The following is a 21,174-nucleotide window of genomic DNA, read 5'->3' on the forward strand; positions in this document are numbered from 1 at the left end:
CATAAGCGTTCTACACGTATTCACTCTAGTAGGGATAGAGAAAAGAAGAACATTCCCTTGACATCACTGTCTTACCACTCGGTACAATCAGTTCTGCTGTTTGTTCCAAGACTGCTATGCAATCTCACGTTTGTTGATGCATGATTTCATTGCAAGAAACCCTAGGTATTAGCAGAAGACTGCACCCAGGCAGAATGCAGCTGCGTAAAGCTATGCAGGATGTGCAAAGCCCATGCCTCCAACATCTACGGGCGACCCCAGTGTCCACCAGTGCTATGAGCTACACCCCGACTTTCCTTCTGATTTCAGGGAACCCTCCTTCCACCACTTCAAATAACTCACAACCTGCAACCTTTGGAAGGCCTCAGTCTGCAAGAAAACATCAGGATTTTGTCAAGGTAAAGTGTCATATTGATTGTACTATTTATTTCTTAACCACCTAATATGTGTAAAATTGTGCTACAATTTTTATTCAGTTCCTACCTTATTTTTTTAATGTGTCACTGATAAAGCTTTTTGAGTGTTGTGCCCTGACCCTATTTTTCCCATAAGTGCTGTGGGTTTTACTGCATGATTTTGCATAGCACGGAGGGTCTTAGAAACACCTGTCTCGGATTTTAGCAGAACTGACTATACGATAACTAGTGTTTATAAAGATGCTTGTGATTTGAACCAGAAGGGGGTAAATTGTGATTTTTAGAGCTTTTCATTATGTCAAAGAGGATAGCAACATATGTAATACAATTTTAGAAAGATTCTCATTCACAATGTTTATAATTATCAAGTGTAGACACTTAAGGGACAGTTTGAGTTACGTGAAAATTTTCTTTATGAGAAGTTCCCTAATGGTGTTAGATAAATAAGGTGCTACCACACCATTCTGCACAGATCAAGATGATGGTGTTATAAAGACAGATCCTGGCAGGCAAGAGGGCTTAACTGTAATTACTGGAAATGACAAACTGAACTGAATTACTTTCACCCCTTGAATCCAGTAAATTGAAAAAAGACTCTGAATTTATCCTTTAAAAAGTCCAAGATATACATAAAAAGTATGGATGTGTATGAACAAAGAAGTTTTCCTATGATAAGTAACATGACTTTAAGCAATTTTAAAAATATAAATGCCCAACAATGGGTAAACAGTTTTTTCTAAATCCGTAAATCATTTCATAAAATGGGAAAATATTTCTAAGCAGCGTTCACTGGCAATGCAGACTATAAAACAAGACATTCAGTATAGTCCCAATTTTGTTTAAAAGTATCTGTAGCTAGAAAAAAGGGGGGGGGGGAAAGTCAACATTTGTATAGGTGCTAATTAGAGATAATGAAATTAGAGTAAAATAATTTTTAGTTTCTTTGCATTTTCTTGTGGTACCCAAATTTCTCACAATAACCACATCTACTTTTACAATTACAAATAACAATATGCTAAGGAGAGCCTGGGTGGCTCAGTCATTAAGCGTCTGACTTCGGCTCAGGTCATGATCTCGGGGTCCTGGGATCCAGCACAGCGTCAGGCTCCCTGCTCGGCGGGGAGTCTGCTTGTCCCTCTCCCTCTCCTTCTGCCCCTCCCCCTGCTTGTGCTGTCTCTCTCTCAAATAAATAAACAAAATCTTAAAAAAAAAAACACACAAAGAACAATATGCTATATAAAAATAGAACTGATGGGAAAAAACCTCTTTTTATCCCCACTTTAAGTTCACATGTGAATCCAGCCAGTGAAGGCCAGCCGGAGAACAAGGACACCAGAAGCTTCCTTCATAAGCTGTAACAGACCCAGTCTCATAACTGAACCCTTCAGAGTATTTTCTATCTCACAACTTAAGGCAAACACAGTCCCAACAGGGACATTCAAAGTATATAAATCCATTACAGAGGCCAAAATATAATTTGCTTTTACTGGCTAAAACTGTCATGGATTTAGTAAAATCCAGATGAAAGAAGATTTTTTTAAGTTATATAATTGTATATAAGCCATCTTAATATCTGAAAGAAATTTCATTCTGAATGAAGAAATTGTGTTCTGGATAAAGCGCCTCTCAAACAAGATCAAGATTAAAGAAATACAAGGGGCAGTGGACTTGGGCGTAGGAATAACCGCTCCACTTGGTGAGTTTTAAATAGAAAGTGCCAAGAGACAGAGGCTGATCTTTATGAGTTCCAAAAGAACTCAGTTATATTAAGATCTTCCCAATAACAACGAACCTTGACTTTGAAAATTGTCCATTTGCCAAAAACGGTGACTCCTTAGTCATGAGGGCCCTTAGTTTGATCCCGTACACGGATATCACAAAAGAACTGAATGGTGAGGGTACTCAGGAGTCACAGGACAGTTTGGGACAATGTGGCCACAACACACCTGAGTTCACTCACCTATGCTCGTCTAGCAGCACATTTAAATAATGTGTTCCTTTCCATTTTCAGTTTAACCTTCCCGGTGTAATGCACAGCCAGGAGCCCATGAGAACAGCTGCTTTAAGAGGATGACTCTCCATTCTCAAGAACGTCCTGAGAATTACAAAGTCAGTGGTTGTGGGTGTGGGTGTGCACTTCTGTTTCATAAAACTACAAAGCATCTGTAACATTCAGCATACACACTGGAATAAAAACCATATTCCTGCTGGACAAAGTATACATGTAGTAGTCTTTATATTTTTGTTTTGTTTTCTTCCACTTCCACAAATGCTGACTTTGATGAAAACCAAACAAAAACAAAACCCTTATGTTTCTAATTTGCTTTGGTATTTTTAAGCATTTTCATAGGTTCCCTATCAAATGGAAGCGAAAGCTACTGGCTTCGTGTTTTGTTTTAAAGACTAGAAAAGGCAAAATGAACATTTAAATTCGTTATTATGTATAGAAAATGATCACAGAGGACATACTGAGTTCCAAAAAATGAGGCGATTCAAGATACCTCTGAGAGGCTCTATCATCGTATCAAATACATGCTGATTACTTTGGAAAATAACGCAAATTCTTGGCTTCTGAGTCTCACAAGTTGCTGCCTAAAATGCTGCACATATGCACCTCCAATAATTTGCAACCAGATATTATAATCAGTACATCAAGTCAGATATTATACTCAATTGTGAATATTCAAAATAAAAAGTATGAATTTTAATTTTTAAAGGCCATGCTGAAATATACATCCATCTCGGCAGATCACATGCTGACCCTGAAAATACAGAGCACTTAGGAACTCTCAGGATGGAAACTATATTTCTTAAATTGCTCTAAGAATTAGCACATGTATAGCTCAGGGGAATACGCTCTCTTAGCATTACTGGATATAAAAAAGAGGCAACCAATTTTCACGGTCTACCTAGAAAACAAGCAGGAATTATTTCCTGGGGCTCTCTAGCCACTCCCTGGGCAGAATTCCAACATAATTTAAATTGGTCTTTGGCACCATTTCACTTCCCTTTTCGCCTCACTGTGCCACCTCCGGTCCAAAGCCAGAGGACCTTCCCTTTTCATGGCCTCTTCTTCTCAACTGATTCTTTCCTTCCAACGTCTAGATAACCAGTGGCTCCATGGGAATACTTTAGCAGAAACTGGAGGATGGGAGAGCTTAAACAAATGATGGCTGACGTTTAACTTTCTCTAGATCATACGCATTTTTAAAGAAAAGCCTGAGCACCCAGATCTTGGCTTCTAAATACCCTAGTTCATTCCAGAAACAGCTGGGTCCAGGCCTGGGGCAAGGACAGCATAAATTTGCCTAGAATATCTTACTATGCCAGAAACTAAGGAAATGCTCAAATATTAATGCAGACATGACAAAAGGACACGGGAGCCACCTCAAAGGGGCTCCCACTGGCCAAATGTGGGACAGTTTGAACAACAGCAAAAAAAAAAAAAGAATGATATGGATGAATTAGAATATACTGAATAAAACAAAGGAACCATAAATCCACAGACATTCATGAAATAGGGGATAGCAGGAAGCTCTTCTTTATGAAGAAGGCCAGCTAATAAAATACCAAAGGAATAGCAGAAATAGAAAATCCCACTTTGCAACCACCCGGGCAATAATTGATTCAGTCAAGGGTCATTAATGGATGCTGAAACCATTAGGGAAAGGGTTTTGTGGATCACCATACTCACACAATCTCAGAGTATCACCCCACAGATTACTTATCACTTGCCTAGGGGAAAGGGTGTCTTTATAATGGAGAATTCTGGCAGACCACTTTACCCAAGTGATAGTTAGCATAATCAATTATGAGACAATTGAATGCCATGTGTCTCCACAATCACTGTGTCATATGTTTGTCAAAATGCTTAATCTGTACCTAATCATAAAGTAACAATCAAACAAATCCAGATTGTGGGACTTTCCTCTAGACAACTGTCTTGAAATCTTCCAAGATATCAGTGCCATGAATGATAAAACAAACAAACAAACAAACAAAAACAGGGTGACTGCTCTAGATTAAAGAAAACTAAAGATACAAAATTCAATGAATGATTGTTGAGGATTCTTAGATGAGGAAAGGAATAGTTATAAAAAACATTATTGGAATAACTGGGGAAAGTAAAATAAGTATTCAAATACTATCTATATATTAGATAATATTTCTTAGTGATAAAGGTAAAACGGGTTATGTGGAAGAGTATTCTTGTATTGGTAGATATGTGTTAAAGTATTTGGCACAAAAAGGTTATGATCTCTATAACTAACTCAATGGTTCAGTAAAAATTATTTAAAGTGTGTGCACGTGTAGAGAGCCAGCCAGACAAGACACAGAGACAGGGATAAAGCAAATCTGGCAAAATGTTAGCATTTTATGTGGCAGGCTAGCTGTGATCTATAAAAACCAGTAACCATGATTACTTGCGGGCTGCTAGATCTACTCTGTATAAAGATCATAAATGACTCGAAAGCAAACGGACACAGATAGGTATATAGTCCACCGGTGTCACAGCACTTAGCCTATCTTTCAAGAAACTTCTTCCAATTCATTTCTCTTCTGCAGCAATTGATTAATGATCATTAGTTGGGACGAAGGAGATTGAAAAAGAAACTCAAGGAAAACGATAAACATGAGCAAGAGAGAAGTTCTGCTCTCCTCCACTGATTGTGAAGAAGAGGTAGGGCTCAAGGTTTTAAAATTCTGCCTTGTGGGGCGCCTGGGTGGCTCAGTCGTTAAGCGTCTGCCTTCAGCTCAGGTCAGGATCCCAGGGTCCTGGGATCGAGCCCCGCATCGGGCTCCCTGCTCGGCGGGAAGCCTGCTTCTCCCTCTCCCGCTCCCCCTGCTTGTGTTCCTGCTCTCTCTGTCTCTCTCTCTCTGTCAAATAAATAAAATCTTTTTTAAAAAATAAATAAATAAATAACATTCTGCCTTGTTTCCCTTCCTGGTGAGAAAGCCTGTGTGGGTGTGGCCATTTCCACTGAGCCAGAGAGAGTGTCTCTGCAAGCTTCCTACTGAGCAAACCCTGCCGCGGGCAGGCTGAGCAGCTCAGTCACCCCCAGCCCTGGTCAAGCGCACAACAGGCCGTGGGAGCGACAAGCCCGGGAGGCAAACAAACATGCATCCCAGAAGCACCCCAAGTTTAATGGGTTTAAACAGAACTCTCCCCACCAAACTTGACCCCTCGTTTCTATGACCCCTTTTTTTAGTCTATCCAGTCTCAAAATTGCAGCTTTGGTTCCCATGGCCCATCCCCCACACCCACTCTTGCTCATTCGCATCCTCAAGGCCATGTTGGCCACGGTCCCTCAGATTCCAGGTGAATGGCCTCTCTTTCCTCTGTTCTTCCTCAAAACTTCTGTCTATGGTACTCACTTGGCACTTTTTAAATATCTTTCTCATACAGTATCAATTCCACACCCACTGGAGGTAAGTGCTTTGCTATGCTATCTCATTTAAAAAATCACTAAGTCTGTGAAATATTCTTTTATCCCAATGTTACAGACGAATGGATGTTCAGGGGAGACAATGTGCCCAAGATCACAGTTGTAATGCTGACATTCAGACCTGGCCTTCTAGTTCGACCCTAACACCAAGGGGCTTCATATTGTTAGTTACAGCTTTAAACACCATCCCCTGGCCTTAAATCAAGTGGAAGATCCTCGAAGGAAAGGACCCATTTCATCCAACTTTGTGCTCTCTCTAGAGCCTAGCAATACTCATAACTCATGTTCACGGGTTTATATTTCAAGCTTCAGCTCAGAGACTATTTTTCTTGGTGACTTCCACCCCTGCAGGAGCAACTACTCAATCCTCCTTGCCCTCCATATGCTTCTCCTGCAGGATATGCAAGCCTTACCTGCAGGGTCCAGGACTGCTACGTGTGGACCCAGAACACAGGAAGCCTTTCACAAATGTTCATGGAATGAAATGTTTATGTGTGAGACAGTTAGGTTTCTTGACAGGGTTGCTATGTCTTACTAAAAAAAAAAGAGAGAGAGAGAGAGAGACCTCATTTTTAGCTTTAGCACATATGAGGTGAATTATTTTAAGAAAACGTGACAGAGGGGAAATGGAGAAGAATAGAGAGCACAGGTCTTGGCTCTTTGAGCCATATCCACTTCACTTGCTGCCCTGAGTATACCACGTTATAGAGCTTCCAAATTTTAATGTATATGTAATATCACTCAATTCAAATTATGATTCTGGGGTAGAGCCCAAGATTCTGCATTAGCAAGCTCCCAAGAGATGTCGAGGACGCTGAATCTACGGACCACACATTTGAGGAGCAAAAAGTTCTAGACAGTATAGTGAAAGTCTGCCCGTTTAGAGAGATGTAACACGTAGATTAAAATAGCGAGACATAAATTCAGTGTTAATGCTAGTTATCTCTAGGTTTCTCCTTTCCACTTTTCTATAATTTCCAAGAATTTTATCATGATTCTTGCTGATGGAAATAAAATTTTAAATCCTATATATACAATTGCACTTAAAAACTGTACATTTGGACATTTCCACTCTGCACGGCTATATCTTTATTTAAGCAACAAATATACTTAAAAGGACTAGACTGGGGAGAGAACAGGTTGGTGAATTAGCAATTCCCTATCTCCTCATTTTAACACTTAGATTAACATAAAACAGCAATTATCCTTAACAAACAATCACAAGCATTGTTTTTCTCAGGTTCCTTTCCCTTAAAAGAAAGAGAAAGAATCCATTCAGTTGGAAGACAATAAAAGGCAACCCAAATTAAGGACAGAAGGAAAAACAAGCAGGCACTACATACTGGATCTTTTCCAAGTGGGTCAATGGAACGGCATCAAAGTCCAAACAGAGGTGGAAATACGGTTCCCCCAGAAGAGGCAGGGTGGGCTGGGTTCCACTACAAGGCTAAACGGAATCATTTAATGTAGCACTCACCGTGCACCTGCCAGTGAGGCGGAAAGAAATTATTCCCAGAGGAGCCCCACTTCCACAGTGTAACAAGGAGATGTCATTAGGAAAAGGCAATGAGAGGGTGCCCCTTTGGAGGAGAACCTTCCTCAATACCCATCTCCTTCTCTCACATAAGAGTCTCAGTGCCGGCCAGGGTATATTCGGTGAGTCGCAGAAGTGTAGCCGGGGGGAGGGGGAAGTTTGCACACCCACCCCGGGACTTAGAACAATTCAGACACTTGCCCAGCCATAGGTGTCTGTGAATCGGGGTGGGCCAAAACCAAAGAAGGAGGCTCTCCACCCCAGCACTCACAAGGTTCTGCTTCCTCTGCTTTCTAAATCTCCTCCAACTTCCAGGGATGACTTTCCCGTTGCAAGCTTCAGGCATTCATGCCACAATTCCACCCGCGGTACTGACGGACTTCTTGCCTTCCAGAAATATTGTGAAACTCACTGTGAAATTACCCACAGGGATTGGAACCGAGTGTCCAAAAGGCTTATCAAGACAACGGAACCAAAAATCACTTCTGCGTGTCTACACAGAACCATTCGGGATGTCTTTTCACATGGGGCAAGTTTCAACACTGGGCTCAACCGAAATCAACATGTCACTGTATCTCTACTGAATTCTATGAGTCTAGTGCTGGTCTACTCAAGACGAGTAGACAGATGCGGAGTTATTTAAAAATGCGATCACTTGAAATTTCATAACTAACATCAAAGTCATCATCTTGATGGGGCGAATCTGAATCTATTTGGACTTACATTTATTTTTTGATATTCAGTAAGGCAGTTTCCTTATTTCTTGGAGATGCATGCTCAAGTATTTTGCGGTAAAATGTCATGATATCTAGAATTTATTTTTAAATGGCTCAACAAAAGATAACCTATGAAAATTTATACTAATGAAGTACATAGGGAAGAATGTTAATAATTATTAAAGTTAGGGGCATCTGGGTGGCTCAGTCGTTAAGCGTCTTCCTTCGGCTCAGGTCATGATCCCAGGGTCCTGGGATCCAGCCCAGCATCTGGCTTCTTGTTCAGCGGGGCGCCTGCTTCTCCCTCTCCTCCCACCTGTGCGCTCTCTGTCACTGTCTCTCTCTCTCAAATAAATAAAATCTTTTAAAAAGAATTATTATTATTAAAATTAGATGGAGATTCTATGGATGTTCACTGTGGTATTCATTTGTTCTACTTTTTTCTATATTTGAAAACTTTTAAAAGTTGAAATTTCTCTCAGTCCATAATGAGCACAGGGTACTATATAAGACTGATGAATCGCTGACCTCTACCTCAGAAACCAGTAAGACATTATATGTTAATTAATTGAATTGAAATTTAAAATGAAAAATAAAAATAAATAAATTGATAGCGGTCAAAAACATTTATGATCTCCCAGTTTTATCTGCTTTGTCGTATTACTGTCCTACCCCCTTACACTATGGTCCACCTATAGCAAATAATTTTCTTTCCTCCAGAAGACATTTTCCCAAGCCTTCCCACTCTCCGTACCTTTGTGTATTACAGTCTCTCAACCTGGCATTTTCTCTCGACGGTCACTGTACCTCTGCTTAGAGCAGACTTAATCCTTTTAGGTCAATCTCAAATGCTGCCTTCCCCAGGAAAACGTTCCTATCCACCTCCCCCCGCGCCCCGCAACTTTACGCATCATCTTTTTCTGACTCATCACACTTAGCACAGTCCATCCCGCATGGTCAAACTTGAAGCTGACACTGACCGACAGCTCCCTATGTTAGGCCCTGCTCTACACACTCTCACGTGCATTCTTTCACTTACTCATTCTATTCCTACCCCAGTGAGGCTGGAACTGCTACTACCCCCTTCTCACGGGTGAGAAAACAGGCTTTGAGAGGCTGGGTGACTTGTCCAAGTCACAAGAGTAGTAACAGGCAGTGTCGGGCTTCATCCAAACGTAGTCCTCTCTGCTTCCAAACTCTCCAACACCAAGGTGCATGTCATTTGCACGGTGGGTTGGATCCCTCCCTGCCACACTCTAACAACTTAAAGGCAGGCAGAGCATCTGATGTGTTTATTCGCTCAATAGACAAAACTAGTGGAAAGCCACTAACTGTCCAAAACAGTGATGGAACACGGCGGGGAGTAAAAAAGGACAGTTTTTGATCCAGGTACAAACTATGAAAATCTGAACACATTAAGGACTTTGGTTTCATCACTATTGGTTGATTCATTGTAACAAATGTACCATATTAACATAAGACGTTAATAATGGGCAAATGAGGTGAGGGGGTACAGAACTGGGTACTATCTTCTCCATTTTTCTGTAAATCTAAAAATAGTCTAAAAAATAAAGTCTATTTTAAAAAAGGAAAAAAAGAGAATGACCATGAGGCTGGTTTTCTGGATTGGCTCATAAACTGCCAAAGGGTGGGCCAGTCCTATTCAGCAAAGGGGATGCATACATGGGGTCTATCTGGGGAGTGACATGGAACTAGATCTCTGACTAAACATGTGGCGTATGCTTTTTAAACCTAATCTCATGCATTTATATCCCTCCCCTCATACAATCCAAACATATTTCAGGCTCCAAGTTCTCCAGCTTAACTCACGACATTTTATTCATTCCCAGGAATGGATTTACCGCATCTCCTACTTCTCTAAGTCAATTCAAAGTTCTTCAAGTCTCAGAAAGACTCTAGGAAATTAAAAATATATATATATTTTTTAAGCGTTGATACTTATTTTCTTTAAAAAAAAAATCACAGAGTCCTAATTCCCAAATTTCTGTATGGCCATCTCAAACCCAGGACTTCAGGCATCTGCACATTAACACACTCAACCACCCCACATATGGTTCTTCCCTAAAGACGCGAACTTGGCCTTTCTCTGTCCAGGGACCTCTCCCCACTAGAGAGCTGACTCTCTCCACTACATTTGTGAGATTTGCTAGACTCCCACACAGAAAGACCTTCCTGAGTAGAGCTAGCCTAATAAGTCACCATGAGTAATGGTAACTGTGAGCTCACCCTCCTGGAAAACTACAGAAGAGCATCTCAGACATGTAAATATTTAAAAGACACCACCTGGTAATATTAAGCACAACAGTAAGTAATAGCATTAAGAGTATTTTACTGTTGGTGGTGCATTTTATAATTTAGCCTCCTAAAACTATTGTGGTATGGGTGGGAAAGATAGCATCGTTTTATAGATGAGGAAAACCGAAGCTTATAATTGAAGTCAGAACTCCTTCAAAGCCACCACGGATCTGTTCCACCGGGGCGCCTTCCAGGCCTGGCTTGGTGGCAGCTGTGTTTTTGCTCTCTCCAGCTGCAAAGACAGGACCTCTCCTGCCTTGTAATTGTCCACGGCACTCTCCTCGTCCTGTAGGCAGGTCTTCCTTCCTCTGCAGGCCACATGTCTGTTCACGCAGCCAATCTTCCAGCAGAATTATATAAACCGACTCCGGAACAGGGCACTGCCTCACTCATGCTTATAGCTCCTAAACGTTAACACAATGCCTCACACCGTGGGGGCTCCCCAAATCCAGTGGCTCACGACCACATGAGTGATTCTCTGCTGCATAGCTTACCTGTGGGCAAAAGCCATGAAAAAAAAATATGCTGTTCTGGTTCTTGAAAACCAATGGGGAAGTTCAAGAGGACTTTTTTTCTTTGACCTTAAAGCAAAATAAATTACATTTATGTTTTACAACATGGCTGATAGCCATAAACAGAAAATAGAGTTTTGTTTTCCCCACGAGTCCTCAGCTAGGCCTCCAACTTGGGGCCAAGAACATTCAGGAATGTGCCACAGGTCTCAGTTTTCATCCAGACTCCAGAAAAAGGGGGAGAGGAAAATTCATTTTACCATCCATCTAGCTTGAGTGACTCTTACAGGAACCACACTCAAGAAAATAACACCTAAAACTGGCTTGTGCATATTTTTCTTCCTATAGATTTGTTGGCCATATTGACCATTTTATTAGAACCTTTGACTCTCAGAACCTAAATCAAATGAAAAGTCACATATTTACAAAAGATCAAATCATTAAAGAAAAAAAATTCCTCTCTGCCCCCTGGTATGAAAGGAAAAGCTCCTGATCTCGCACAGAGAGTGACTAATTCAGAGTTAACTGCTTCTTCCTGAAAGGACACCCAGGCTTCTAGATCACCCGGACATCAGAGAAGTTGCTGAAAGAAGCAGTTTACTGAATAGTACTTCTGTGTCTTCAAAGTTTTAACATGTCCAACGGTGGAAAACTAAAACCATCTGGATCAAAGAGGCTAAAATTCAATGCTTGCTTTGTTTGTTTTTAACCAGAATAACCAAAATTGAATATAGCTCACCAAGGTTTTAAATTTCTGCCTTGGTATTTTTCCTTCTGTGTCCAGCTATAAAAGAGACTTTTTTAAAAAATAAAATAAAATGTTTAATTCTACCATCAGTAACACATGTGCTTTGAGTTTTTTTTATCAGGAATGAAAGATGGGATGTATAGAGTTATCCAAACCCTTCCCTGTATATGCCATGGCATATGCTGCACACCCAAACACCACAGAAATAGTCAGAAATGTCCTCAGACTTCAGTTAATGAATTGCTTCTCTGCCCTCCCAGAAAAGTGATCACAAAATGCCAGAGGGGACTCAGGGGTGTGTGTGTGTGTGTGTGTGTGTGTGTGTGTGTGTGTGTGTGTGTACACGCTCATCTGTGGTGTGTATGGGTGGAGTTAGGGGAGGGGAGGGCAAGCGAGGGAGAGAGCTGGAACTCATAAAAAGTATCTTAGGTATCTCCTAAAACCCAACATTCCACTCCTTCCTTTGTTTTCCACTCTGTTCTTTGCTCCAACACGTTGACCCACTTAATAACAGGCTCCCTTGCCCTCTGGTTCCTGGTTGGCTTTGCCCAGTGGAGAGGTTCCCACAGGCGGGTAAGACCCACAGGACAGAATGAGGAAGAGATCCCCTCCCTGCGGGATCCCATCAGGTCACAGGTCCTGTCAGGTGGCCCCCTGCACAGAGCTGTCTCCCTATAAATGCTCCCTTCCTCTCCCCTCAGGCCCTGAGTGGAAGGAGTTTGGCTGCTTCTACCCCCAGGGCACCACACTATCCCAGTATTTCCCTTAGACCCTGCCCAAGTTCCCAATTTGAATGTGCCACCTGTTTCCTGATGGGACCCAGACAGATACAGAGACCTAAAACCTTTGAATGCTCACCTAACATGACAGTGCCCTGTCATTACTACTGTTCTGATGCCCCTTTTATAACAGCCTTACATCCATTCTGTCAAAGAGTCACTACAATATTTCAGGATCTTTTATAGCTAATTGTTTTGGCTGCTATACTAACATGTTTTTTGTTTTGTTTTTTTTTTTAAGCCCCAAATTGCATCATGAGCAATAAACTACACAGTAGAGGAAACATCCTTGTAGCTTAAGTGATCCCTTTGTTCAGCCTTATTGAGGTATAATTGACACAGAGAATTGTAAGATATTTAAAGTGTACATCATGCTGATTTGGTGAATGTATTCATTGTGAAGGAATTCCCCCACCTAGTTAATCACCATATTCTATCACCTCACATATTTATTTATTTAACTCCCCCCCCCCTTTTTGGTGAGAACATTTCATCTCTACTCTCTTTGCAAATATCAATTATACAGTACAGTCTTATCAACTACAGTCCCCACGTTTTACATTAGATCCTCAGACCTTATTCACCTTATTATGGCTGCAAGGTGGTACCCTTTACCAACCTCTCCCTAATCCCCCTCACTCCCTGCCCCCAGAGACCACTTTTCCATTCTGAGTTTGACTTTAAAAAAAAAAAAGATTCCACATGAGTGATACTATGTAGTCCATGTCTTTCTCTGACTAATTTCACTTAGTATCATGCCCTCAAGGGCCATCCATGTTGTCGCAAGTGACAGGATTTCCTTCTTTCTCATGGCTGACTAATGCTCCATTGTAGATACAGAGACCACATCTTCTTCATCCATTCATCCACCGACAGACACTTAGGTCGTTTCCATGTCTGGGCTGTTGTGAATAACCCCGGAGTCAACGTGGCAGCACACGGACCTCTTCAAGATGCTGCTTTCCTTTAGATATAAACCCAGAGGTGGGGTTCCTGGGTCATTCAATGCTATATCTATTTTTAATTTTTCGAGGAACTTCCATGCTGTTGTCCATGATTGCTGCACCAATTACATTCCCACCAACAGTGCACAAAAGTTCTCTTTGCTCTCTTGCCAACCTTTATTATCCCTTGTTTTTTTGATAAAAGTCATTTAACAGGTGTGGTATCTCATTGTGGTTTTGATTCTCATTACCCTGATGCCAAGTGATGTTGAGCATCTTTTCAGGTACCTATTGGCCATCTGTGTTTCCTCTTTGGGAAAACATCTATGCAGTTCCTCTGCCCATTTTTTAATTGGATTATTTGGTTTTTGGCTATGAATCATGAGAGTTCTTTATGTATTTTGGATATTAACCTTTTTATCCAATACATGATTTGCAAATATTTTCTCCCATTCGGTAGGTTGCCTGTTCATTTTGTGGATGGTTTCCTTTGCTGTGCCGAAGCTTTTTTGTTTGATGTGGTCCCCCTTGTTTAAGTGATCCTTTTAAAAACATAAGTCGGATCAAGTCAGGTCTCTGCTCAAACCCCTGTCATCTCCCTTAGAATGGAGTATTTTTCAGTCTTCCTTCTGCCCTGCAGCACCCTTCGTAACCCACCCCTCACTCCACCCCCATATTTGTTTTGCTTCACCTCTGCATCACTCTTTCTTTTGTTCGCTCTGCTCCTGCCCAGAGGGCAGCCTTACTGTTTCTGGAACGTGCCAAGTCCGCTCCCACCTGAGGGCCTTTGTCCTTGCAGTTGCCTCCACCTAGAATGCCACCTCCTGGGTCTTCATGTCGCTGCATGTCACTGATTCCTGCTCACCTGTAACTGCCCCAGAGGGCTTTGCCCGTCACCACCTCTCAAGCAGCCCTCTCTTGCCTCCAGCTCTCTCTCTCTCTCTCTCTCTCTCTCTCTCTCTCCCCCTTAGATTCATCTTCACTGGGCTTATTACCCTGATATATTACCTATTTATTTGTTTATGGTCCATCTCCTCCTCCGAGAACACATGGTCCCAGAGAGGGGCCCTGTCGGTGAGGATTACCGCTCACACTGACCGCCTCCAACAGTGGGTGGCATACAGTCAGCACTCACTAAATACAAGTTGACTACATGAGGGATTTGGCCAGGAAAAAAATTTGTAAACTGCCAGTCCGCTTTCTTCCTGACTGCATTAAGACGTTCAGTGGCCACCTTTCGGAGATGCTACCGAAGGGATCCTGTATAAATTAAAAGGTGAGTTTATGGAATAACCGGCCATCCTATGTGAAGTTTTCCACACTGCACACTGGAACCCATCGAATACACAGTAAACAATAAAAAAAAAAAAATAGGACTAAATTTAAATGACTGTTTAAACCAGGGCAGCACAGATTGTCTATAAAGGAGCAGACAATAAATAACTTACACTTTGCAGGCCACAGAATCTCTGTCACAACTATTCAGCCCTGCTGTCACAGCATGATGGTGGCCAGACACAATACACAAATGAATCAGCATAGCTGTGTTCTAATAATCCCTTACTTACAGACACTGAAAGATGAATTTTGTAACATTTTCAGGTGTCAAAGAATATTCTTCCTCTTTTAATTTTTCTTCCATTGAAACATGTGAAAAATATTCTACGCTCATGAGCCACATAAAAACAGGCAGGATGCCAGATTTGGCCTCTGAGCTGTAGTTTGCTGACCCCTGATTTAAATCATTCCTAAGGGTGGCTTTTTTCTACAGATAAAATACATTCTGGTCCATGAACCTGTTCAATATTCTACAATTAATTAAGCATGGAACAGTCACATTTGTTAAAGAATAATAAGCAGGATCAAGTTTTTTGGGTGAACAAACTTTACTAATTCCCTCTTCTACGACTGTTTTCCTACCCAGATTTGGGTCATCTTGAAGCACAAGCTATGGTAGCATTTTTTTCCTCAACTAAGTATCTTCATTTTCCATCCTCATGAAGAAATCTCATCCAGCTTCTTCTTCCTTTATAGAAAGGGGAACTGTCACAAAATCTTAGGATAAAAAGAAGAAGGTGGTTTCCCAGGCTCTGGGGCAAGGCAGATTTCCACATAATGTTTCATGACTAAGTGTGCAACGTGTTGCTTACACTTTGCTTTCAAATACTTTCAAACACACCCCGCTGTGTGGGCCCTGGAATGAGAACTATTTGGGTTGCAGGTGCTGCTAGGATCTAGGGTCATCCGTCCCCATGAGCCACAAATTTGCTGAAAAGGACAGACCAGAAGATGGCATGGCTAAAACATGTTATTTCAACATCTGAAACTAAGACAACACTGTGTGCTAACTCACTGGAATTAAAATAAAAACTTAAAAAGAAAAAAAGGAAATGCACACACAAACACAGTCAATTAAAAATTTTTGAAGAGAAAAAATTTTTAAAAATTAAAACTTTCTGAAGAGATAAAATAGGTAAAAACAAGTTATTTCATGACTTGAAGCAGATTTTAAATTTCACTCAATTATCATGACAGCCTCATCTCTCTTACATAATAGCAATATATGAAAATAAGGAATTTGAAGAAGCACTCTTCATACTATCACTTAGAAAGGTCGACCAAACATAGGAAAGAGGTGTAATTTTAACATCAAACATGTCTCTTTGACCCTAGATACACAGGAGAGAACAGGAACACTTCACTTCAGGTGTCCGGATGTTTTAAATATCCTGATGTCGGGTGTCCCGGAAACCTGATCAAGAAAGAATTCAAAAGGAAAGTTCTCCACATTTACGCCCCTCATCTTCTCCAAGCCTAGGAGACATGGAGCAAAACCAAACAAAACTCATTATCACCTAATTAATTACAGACTCCACTTGCCCTGCCCCTTTTGAAAACAGATCGATCAAAATGTGACGTGAAAACTTCTAAAGTTCTTTGAAAGACCTCTCGTGCTCTGCTTCTTGAAGAATTTGTTTTCCAGCTCCCACTGTAAGTAACAGCAGCCTTCAGATTGACTGGGAAAACCAGGGATGAAATCGGGCTTCAGTTAAATTCCAAGCTGCCAGGGTCAGTCTCCGGAGAAAGCGGACGTGGCTGGAAACTCACGTCCATGGTCCAGTTCACACCACAGACAGCCATCCACAGAGCCATCCCGTCTCCGAAGGAGCTGCCTCCGTTCGGCGGAGCTGGGGCCCATCCACATAAGTGAAAGCTGAGACATCACATCACAGAAAGTGGTAAGAGAAGCGCCTCCGCTTCAGCTCACACTCTTCATTCAGTTTCTCAGGGAGATGAAAATGCTGACAAGGCAAGCGGCTTCAAACAAAAATGGCCAGCAATGAATGACTATGCCAAGGAATCCCAGTTGTCATTGCCTGGCAAGCCGGCGAGCATGTAGACATTCTTTCGGGAACACGCAGGGCGCCACGAAATCACCCTCTTCCAAACGTCCAGGGAGACGGGGATGTGGACCCCCAGTGAGAGACGAGATCTCCCGGAAGAGCCTCTGGCTTCTGCTTGTGTTTGTTTGCTAGGGCTGCCATAACCAACACCCACAGGCGGTGTGGCTTACACATGGAGATTTCTAAGTCCGAGATGTTGTCAATGTCAAGGCTTGGCAAAGTTGATTTTATCTCTCTCCTTGGCTTATAAATGTTCCCTTCTTGCTGTGTCTTCACATGGTCTTTCCACCGTCTGTATGAGTCCAAATTTCCTTGTCTTATAAGGACACCAGTCATCTTGGTTAAGGTCCTGCTAGGTATTTGAGTTTGTAATCCCCATATTACACACTGGTTACCATGAGTTCTTAAATTATCAGGCTCTTGTGGGAACTAAGTATTTATTGAAGGTAATATCGGTTTTTCTCTTTCATGATATCCAGTGTCATAGTTATTGTTTCAGACTTTTCTATATTATAAACATAATCAATTGTATACAGACAAACATCACATACATATACAAATATAGACATACATATGTATTTTGGAAACTGTCTCCTTAATCTCCCTAATAGATTACAATTTCTACACTATGGTTCAAAGTACTTTAAAACAAGGGGATTATATTTCCTGACATGACTTGGCATAAGACGGACAGATATCAGTACGTAACTATACAAAAAGAAAGGAAGACAAGGCAAAAATAATTATTACTGACCCTGATGAGCTATTCATCAAACCATTTTAGGAAAAATGAAGTTATTAAAATTCTTCTGAATCTAGAAAAAATACATGGCTTTGCTGATTTTTTTAAAAATGAAACATCAAGTATTAGAGACTGAAATACATATAGATAAGGGGTATTACCATGGGCTTATTCACCAGAGTACCACTGCCTACATTCTTAAAAAAAAAAAAAAATTGTCATCTTCCTAATTATTATTAAATTTCAGCAAACTGGAACCAAAGGAGGCAAATCACACCCCAGAGAAACAAATCAATCAGTTTTCAGACAAGTCTATCAAGAGCTGAAAACTTAAGCAGTAATTGGGGCGCCTGGGTGGCTCAGTCGGTTAAGCGTCTGCCTCAGGTCAGGATCTCAGGATCTCAGGGTCCTGGGATCAAGCCTGGAATAAGACTCCTTGGTCAGCGGGGAGCCTGCTTCTCCCTCTCCCTCTGCCCCTCCCCACTGCTTGTGCACTCTCAAGCTCTCTCTCAAATAAAAAAAATCTTAAAAAAAAAAAACAAACCTTAAGCAGTAATTATTATTGGAAGAGTTTAAAGGCGTCATCTCCTTTGACCTGTGGCCCGTGTCTAGGGGTTTTAATTAAGAGAAAAGCAAATCTAGACACGGAAGTCCAAAGATATTTAAAAAGGCACACTGGCTTTATCTATGCATCAGTCATTACTTCTACTCCAAGCAGGCGTGCCTTTCTTAGCAAACAGCTTTCCTGATTAGCAATCGGATTTGAGAGACTTTCATGACCACCTCCAGCCTTGTGGTCTGAAAAGCAAAGAGTTCAGTCCAAAGCCCATATTTAAAGCAAACAAACTGAGCATGAAGGTACACTTTCAAACACAAGATGGGATTCTTGTCCTTCAAATCACCTTTGGTAAATATCTTTCTCCTTTCTCTTGCTCAACTCAGTGTTCTAACTAATAAGCTTTCAAGGGAATGTTTGCGGACTGAGCACATACTTTACCACTCTTCCCACAAAGATCACCCCCCTCCTCGACATGCAAAGAGGACAAGAAAGTCTAACAAATGAATATTAGAGAAAAATGTACTGTGTTTTTAAAAACACTTAGTAGGAAAAAAAATAAAAAATAAAAACACTTAGTAGGGTTTTATAAACCACATTCAAACACAATGAAGGAAAATGGGCCGTGACCATACTACCCAGTTAGCTCCTGATTCTTTTTTAAAAGGAAGGAAAATGAATAAATGAACATGGTGAGAAAACTCAAATACGTAAAAGAAAGAAAAAGAAAAATTTTCCAGTGTATTAACATTCATATCTTTTTAGAGAAAAAGTGTATGTGCCAGCATATATGTCTTTTTAAAAAGATTTAGACAAAAGAGAACAGTATTCATATGATTCTGCAGAACGTTTTTTCATTTTATATAGATACATAACATATGTATATATAAGTATGTGTATGTACATGTATGTTACTATATTATATATATTTTATATATATAAAATAATTTCAAATCAGCACACATACTTCATTCTATAAACATGCTATATTGTAACTTGTACAAATATCTTGGCATAGTTGTAAGTGAGCCTATTTATGAAATTGCTGGTGATTTTAAATTTTGAAATATATTGCCAAATTGCTCTTCACTGGTATCTATTTTAGAAGATAATTTAATCTCAAACCGCAGTCCCTTTTCTGCATGGTTACGGGTATCAAAACTGACCTGCTTTGTCTCAAACTGCATCACAGGTCAGACAACCAACCCATCACAGATTAAGCCAAATTCTTCTAGACAACAAAGATTACGTGAACCAAACCGGAAACATCTCATAGCAAAGATGAAGGCTGGGGATTACAGCTTCGTAAAGGCCCTATGTGGCTGACCTTTTACTTCATTCTATATTCTTTGTCTAAGATACAAGCTCAGGCAAAGAAAGGGGCTAAGGTTGGGGATTAACATCTCATAGGTACTTGTCTTATCCCTTTGGGCTGCCAAAACAAGATACCACAGACTGGATGGCTTATAAATAACAGAAATCTATTTCTCACAGTTCTGGAGGCTGGGAAGTCCTAGAATATGGTGTCAGCACAGTTGCCTTCTGGTGAGGGCCCTCTTCCTGGTTCATAGCTGGCCTTCTCACTGCGTCTTCACCGGGTCGAGAGGGCTAGGGATCTCTCTGAAACCTTTTTGGTAAGGCACTAATTCCATTCCTGAGGGCTCTACCCTTCTGACTTAAGTACCTCCCAAAGTCAACCCCTCTTCATACCATCCTCTTTGGAAGTCAGGATTTCAACATAGGAATGGGGGAGGCGAGAGGAGGGGGACACATTCATTACCATAGCAGGACGTAGCTCTGAATACTAGCAGTTGAAAATACCCAGAAGGCAACAGATAGACTGGAGTCTCAAACCATCATAGAGTTGAACATTTTGTTGGTCCTTCACCATTGTCAAATTCTAGGGAGCGCCCATGATAGCACAAAGAAGCCTGAAGTTCTCAAACAATGAGTGCAGAGTGGGGAGCGGGGGATAGTTAGAAACGTGGGCGGCTTACCTAATTACTTCCTTCTCTAAGTAGCTGCCTGGGAGTGTCTGATTCCCCTCACAATCGGATCCCTCTGGGTAATTTACAGTCAGTTGATAAAGTGTGTCGGTGGGCCACATCCCTTGGCTATAAAAACCTAGGACTTCCCAAACATGCCCTGCATTTTTATTTCTGCCTCTGAGGGTCTGGTTAGATATTTTCCTCAGGTAAAAAGGCTTGAAAACGCCCATCCACTGACAACTTCCTACCTCCTAATTTATCAAAAATAACGAAAAGCTCCAAATTAATCATATCCATATCAATCACTCTTTCCTTGGGCATTCCAAAGCAGTCTACTCATAGTTCTCTGGGCCTTTATTATCTCATTAATTATAAAAATAATGGAAGATACATAAAGAAAGAGATATATATAAAGAGAGTTTTTCCATAGGCAGGGCTTTCATTTATACATATACACAATGGAGCTCGAGAAAAAAATTCATGTTCAAAATTAGGAGATGTGAGACTTTGATAAGACCATTTGATCTCACCGATCCCAAGCTTCTTTAGCTATAACATAGAGTAAAAGTGCCTCTCTGTCATAGGACTGTTGTGAGGATCAAATGAAGTCTCCCACCCCACCCCATCGAAAGCTGAGAAAGTGCTTAACTACTAAGCATACTGAACATACTCAAAAAAAAATGTTAGCTCTCCCAAAAGGACTTCTATTCTGGCTGCCTTTCCCCCAGGATATTTCATTTTATTTCCTCCAGCAAGTACCACTTTAAGACGCTCACTTGGAATTTAACTGAATTGTTCTGAACTAAGTAGAATTAACTCAGCATTTCTTATTACTCATAAATTCAGGCCTGCTCAAGAACAGCAGTCATTTTTGGTCCAATTTTAGAACCACGGAGGGCCCAACGTTGTGATCGGAACTCTCCACGTTTTATTTCTGAGGTGAGTCTTTGGTAAAATCACTAGTAACCTCTCACTTTCCTAGCTACTGTCATGCTTTAGCCAGACACCAGAAATGAACCACAGCATTAACAAACCATCTGCAAACTTACATCTTCAAAAGAATCTCCCTTAT

The 21,174-nt window shown here is 41.0% G+C and overlaps 1 protein-coding gene across 16 annotated transcripts in view; it reads right to left on the bottom strand.

The window, feature by feature from the left end:
- Nucleotides 1–21,174, bottom strand: part of APBB2 (amyloid beta precursor protein binding family B member 2) — a 355,485-nt gene that overhangs the window by 254,069 nt on the left and 80,242 nt on the right. The window lies entirely within an intron of this gene.

The sequence above is a fragment of the Callorhinus ursinus genome, unplaced genomic scaffold (assembly GCF_003265705.2).
Source record: "Callorhinus ursinus isolate GAN/ISIS: 27379988/994484 unplaced genomic scaffold, GSC_fseal_2.0 scaffold4, whole genome shotgun sequence".
Classification (NCBI taxonomy): Eukaryota; Metazoa; Chordata; class Mammalia; order Carnivora; family Otariidae; genus Callorhinus; species Callorhinus ursinus.